We start from the raw sequence: 6,532 nt of genomic DNA on the forward strand, positions 1-6,532 counted from the left end.
GTGAAGTAAGCCAGGCAGAGAAGGACAGAAACCATATGTTTGCACTCATAGGTCTAGCAGGAAAACAAGAGAGACCTAATGGAGAACCAGGGGGAACAGAGGAGGGAGAGAGAGTTGGGGAGAGAGAGGGATGCAGAACTTGAGAGACTATTGAATGCTGAGAATGAACTGAGGGTTGGGGGGGAGGGGGGAGGGGGGAAGAGAGGTGGTGGTGATGGTGGAGGGCACTTGAGGGGAAGAGCACTGGGTGTTGTATGGAAAACAATTTGACAATAAAATATTAAAAAAAAAAAAAGAAAAGAAATAAGTAAGGGGTTGGTCTATTTCCCAGGTAGGAAGCTACTGGTAGATTCTATACTCATAAAGATAGTATTTAAAAGGATGGGTACAGATACTATCATCAGACTGATGAAACTATATTTAATGACAGGCATGGAAAAGTAGTCTCAGCAAGAGCCAACAAAGGAAGTGAATGACAGAATGGGCATTTCAATAAGAGTTATCTGGGAAAAGGCAATATTTTTACAGTTTGGAGGAAAGGCTTCACAAAGTCAAAGACTGGAAAAGACTGCAGAATTTGAGGACACCTTTTTGATTGGTAATAAGAGATGAGACATGGTGGGGTGCCTGGGTGATTCAGTTGGTTAAGCATCCAAGGTTTGATTTCGGCTCAGGTCATGATCTCATGGTGTGTGAGTTCAAGCTCCATTTCAGGCTCTTTGCTGACAGCTCAGTCTGCTTGGGATTCTCTCTCCTTCTTTCTGCCCCTCCCTTGTGCTCTTTCTCTCTCTCTCAAAATAAGTAAGTTAAAAAAAAAACTTTAAAAAAAGAGAGATGAGGTGTCTCTTAAACTTTTGAGTATTTTTCTTCTATATTTTAAGCTTAATTCTTCCCTTGCCTTTTAAAACTACTTTTCATTTCAGCATTAAGAATTTAGACAGATTTTATCAAAGATTTTTTTGGGTTCAACATTGACAAATAAAGTAACTTAAAATACTGCCTTAGGGTTTTAGCTTTTCTTGGGCTGGAGTTGGTACAGAGCAGGTCATGGAATTGTTCACTGGGTCCTCTATACTTATTCTTTTCTTAAAAAAATTTTTTTTGAGAGAGAGAGAGAGACTGAGAGAGAGAGAGGACAGGAGGGGCAAAGATATGGAGAAGGGGAATCGTAAATAGGATCCTCACTCGGTTCAAAACTGCAACCCTGGGATCATGACCTTACCCAAAATCAAGAGTCAGACACTCAATTCACTGAACCACCCCTGGCACCATGTTCTCTATACTTATTCCTGACATGGATCTTCTTTATGTATATATATATACATATACACATTTCTATTAAGGCTTCTGTTACATGTTATGATCCTTATTTATTTACATATGTGTAGACTAAAAATTCACTGATATCAGAGTCATTGCCTATTCTTATTGTATTCCTAAAAACAGATAAAGTGTATAGGACACTCTTGGGGTATCATAAATGCCTGTCTGCTAAATTAACAAATGAGGAAAGAACTCAAAAAAAAAAAAAGAACTTAAAAAATGACTGAGCATTTACAAAAGCAAAGTGGACAGTGCTGATAACTATGGGCAATATCACATTTTGCAAAGAACTTCCCCTGAACAAAGTCAATTGGCTACAGGCACTGGATATGGATGTTCAATTTCATTTTTCTTAAAGTAAAGGGCACATTTCTATCTTTCAAACAAATTGGTGCAATTACTGGAACCAGATAGAATTACACTGCTTGCTATTGTATGTGCTCAGTTTCCCAGAATATGGAATATACCTTCAGGGATTTATTAACAACTTTCTATAGTCAGACTATTTTAATGTTATGAATGCCCTGGACACTGAATCCTCAAGGTATAAAAAGAGTTTTATTTCCACAAGTTTTGCATAGCACTCTTATAATTGTGAGAGGAATAAATGCAAAATTTAACTCCTAAATGTTCACTGGTCTTTTTTCCCCTTTTTGCAAATCCTCCGAAGTATATGCTAACACTTCAGATTTGTTTTCCAATGCTTATCCTGGCATTTGAAATAGTAAATTATGGGCAGGAGGAGGGGTAGCATCAAGGGGGTAATGGTTGAATTGGAAAAGGAAAATGTAGAAATATTTTATATTTTTATGGGCAGAACACAACTGGCAGGAGAGAGGGGAAAAAAAAGAAAAGTAGAGAGAGGAAGAAGTAGACAGTAAATACAGATAAACTACGGATGAAGTTGTAGAGTTTGGGAGGGGGATTATACAAAGACCAAGAGACCAGATTATCTGCAAACTGTAGGAGGGACTTAGAGGAATCAGTAATAGGAAAGGTGATTAAAAATTATTACTGAACACAGTATGTTCCTCTCTTAGAAGCATTTCAAAATATACATTTCAGCAATGTGTAATTGCTTATAGACATCAAAGAATATAGTCATCCTCAACTTTCAGAAAATTGAGAAAACACTTAGTATTATAAAATATACTTTTACTGATCTCCCTCCATCCCTCCCTTCCTTCCCACCATCCTTCCTTCCTTCTTTCCTTCCATGTTTCTCCATTAAATGAGTGAATACACATGAAGTCATTTAAATAAGACCTGCAATATAATAAGCATTTAATAAATAGTATACATCATGTGTTTAAAATGCAATGTAATTAAGATTTCAAGATCCTCAGTAAATTAGAATAAAGGAAACATAACAGTTTCATCTTTAGAAATCTTTGATGATGACAAATATCATGCTAAATTTTAAACCTAAACCCATCACATCTACTAATTTACTTTGTAACCTATACAGTTGATAAAATATTGAGAAATGGATACTTAGAGATGTGTGTGTTTGTATTAATTAGAATAGCAGCATTCTCTTTAACTTTACCAAACTATTCAAAACAAAATGATGATGATTAAAAAATAGGCAGTATCTATGACAAATTAAATATAAATTTTCAAACTGGGACCTTTGGAATAGCTAATTTAACCATTAATAACACAGCTAGCCTCTCTTTTCCATCTATTTTCTTTTCTATGTTAATATGATTCATCATTTCAGGAATAGCTTAAGTTGAACATTCTTTATGAAGTCTCCTCCTATAATGAGTTTCTCTGCTGAAAGCTTATAACCTTTCTAGACTATCTTTGACTCTTGTAATTAAACAAATACTGCCTTAATTTTTTCCCCATGGGAATGTATGTGTGTTTGTTCTTATCTTGTAAACAAATTATGAATGCCTTCAATGAAGTTTTTTTTTTTCCACACAGCAAATAACCAAGTGTCTGGCATATGGGAGGCATTTACTGAAAATTTTTGAACTCATCTAAAACTTAACTCTAATTTCTCAACTTCCATCTTTAATTAGTTAAACATGTCTGGTCACTTTTACTTATCCAATATCTGTCAAAGCACTCTCTTCATCTTCATTGCTGTTGTCATTGTGTTATATTTTTATGCCATCATTTCTCACAAGAGCTATTTCTAGAAACCTAATTGGACTCGCTATCTCTTTCCAGTCTGTCATCCAGTCCACAGACAGAGGTAGCATCTTAAACTGTAAATCTCATATTTATCATCCCTGGGATTAGTAAAAGAGGCTACTGTTAATAAGATGATCTTAAGACACAGTGATTTGGGTAAGATAAAAACTCATTGTTCTCTCAAGAATCAGGGTAATACTCACAGGGTAATCCAGCCATTCAGGGCCTTTCTATGCTGTGTTCACCATTCAATAGGATGTCACTTCATTCACACAAATGTATATCTTTCTGATTTTAGGAAAGGACAAAAAGAGAATGGAGAGTAAGCAGCTTCCTTTTCAGACATGACCTATTTTGTGTACACATACCTTCCCTTTACCTGCCATTGACCAGAATGTATTCACATAGCCACACCTCAATGCAATCTCTAGTTGATGAGTATTTTATTTCAAAAGAAAAATTCTTCCACAGCTGATCCCTATAAACACACAAGTATCTTTCTTCTATAGAAAGCATATCCTCAACACACACACACACACACACACACTCACACACATTCTAGGAAGACATCCCAACAGCCTATACATTTATGCCATTCATCTCAAGGTCCATCCACGATCTCTGGATGAGGAATATTCCACTCCATCAGGTCCAGATGTGGCTCCTTAAAGTTATGGCAGCCTCTACTTTAACAAATGAGTTTATCTACTTTCTATAATGCCTAATTTACAGTGGTGGAAAATGAACAGAGTAATTGCATTAAATCCTTTACTCAGAAAACAAAGAATGAAGAATACATAATAGTCACTGTCTATAGTAGTTATCGAAATTTGCCTGGCAGATGTGAAGAATCATGCTTTGGCAGCTCCTAAGACCATCTGCAACCTCAGTTGTCACTGCTTGTTGTTCTCTGTCTCCATCTCTATAGTTGCCGTTGGAGAGTATTCCCTGCCAAAGCCTGCCTAACTGTCCTGGTACAGATTTGGTGTCCCCAACTTTGGTGGGAGGGGTTGAAAAATGAACTTCTTCAGGCCAAGACTGTAGTTTCTTTGGCAACCTACTTCATCTTCCTAGGTTTCCAAATGTATGCTTCCAGTTGGTTCCATGTACAAGTGCCCTTAGCCAAATACTTCATCTACACAAGTTTCCTAAGCCTCTGTGTTCAAAATATCCTCCTCTCCTTCAGTCTATTTAGGATTCCCTTGATGCCCCTCGAAACAAGATGCTCTGTAAAACTGGAACAACCTAAATCTTATATTTACTACTGAGCTAATTCCCGGTGGGTAGAAAGGGACATTTAAATAGAAGATGTGAGACAAGCTTGAGGTCACATTGATAAACCTTGGTGTTTGGAGTTGAAAAGTAAGTGATCATCCCAACACTATAAAACCTCTAATGATTAAACTCCCAGTCACTTTATAGTCAAGGCCATTGCAGAATCTTTCATTGAAGAGCTATATCCATTGCCATTTCTGCTTCAGTCTGATTATTTTATGATACCTTGCTAAGCATTTTAAGATTAAAACAAACAAACAAACAAACAAACAAAAAACAAAACCCAAGTCTATTTTAACATTTTCTAATCACTTCCAGAGATGCAGGTTATATAGAAATATAATCTGCTTTCCAAATTGTTATTAAATGCTTTTGTGTTTTTCACTACTACCCAGAATCAAAAGTTTTCCAGACTGTGCATCTATATCCTTGCTGTTTAGCTTGTGATTGCTAAACTGACGCCATATACTTTAGGATTTTATTATAGAAGTACCTAATTACCAGGTACCATTTTTTTCCCCTATTGCACAGGATGGAAACTAAATTTCTAGAACTATAGACTACCAAATAAAGTAGTTTAAGGAAAGTAGATATTAAGATCTTTCTCACCATAACAGTTCAGGGGTTGGTGAATGCTCTGGAAAGAATTAGGCTGTTTTTCCAAAAATTTTTCCGTAGATTCAGAATCCTTCTGTCTTCTTGCTCTGCTTTGTTCTCAGGTGTAGCTCTCATACATATTATATCTGGCTCTTCATGATCAGAAAAACATTCAGGTCCTCAGGGAGTAAGAAAGGGAGTGAAGTTAACAACTGCTTTTAAGGCTATAATTTAGAATTTGCACACATCACATTTTGCTCATATTCCAATGTCAAGAAGCTAATTTTATAGGTATATCTGTGTGAATGAAGAAGGAAATATTGTCCTCTATAGTCTTTTCAGCTGTTAACCCAAATAAAAGGACAGGGAAATCCTACTAACAAAGGAAATAAGGGGAAAACAGGTAATTGAGAGACAATTAGAACATAAACTCAAATCTTAACCCTTTCCATTGCATTTGTCCCTGACAAGACAAAAGGATAAAATACAAACTACTTATTAGCATGGTATACCAACATCTTCATGGACACTCTTTTCAAATAATGAATCTGGGAGGATGGAACAGTTTGTATATATTTAACACAATAAAATCATTATTACCATTACCATACACTATACATTACCATTAGTTGGTCTGTTTCTTCTGATATGGCAATCAAAACTCAGGAACAACAACTTGCAGTTTTCTAAAGTCCACATACAATCTCTAAAATATAAAGTGTCTTAACTGGTAATAATTGCTAATTAAATGGAAATTACTCTAGCTGAATTTATGGAAGTATTATGCTGGAGGAAAAAAATAGCAAAAACCACTGCCCTAGGGTAAGGTGGCTTCTATGAAATCTATTTATCTGAGTTATTTATTAAAGCAATTTGCCATTCAGAACTATCTTTCTTCTCTGTCACACACTTGAAGAAATCTGCCATTATTCTAAAGTAATGCTGAGATACAAGCCACTCACCATAATAGTAAATATTTTATTCAGTGAGTAAAGAGTAATGGATTGGAAGGTTCAATCAGGACAGAGTAGGTAGGTTCAACTTGTTCTTTGATAATATGAATTGATCCAATGGAGGAGGTTCAAAATTCCTTTGGTTTGAATGAATTTGCCTAAACATATTGGACTTTGTTACATTCCAATTTCAAACACAAAACATCCTGAAATGTATGTGATACAATTCTTTTTTTTTT

The sequence above is a fragment of the Suricata suricatta genome, chromosome 4 (genome assembly GCF_006229205.1).
Source record: "Suricata suricatta isolate VVHF042 chromosome 4, meerkat_22Aug2017_6uvM2_HiC, whole genome shotgun sequence".
Classification (NCBI taxonomy): Eukaryota; Metazoa; Chordata; class Mammalia; order Carnivora; family Herpestidae; genus Suricata; species Suricata suricatta.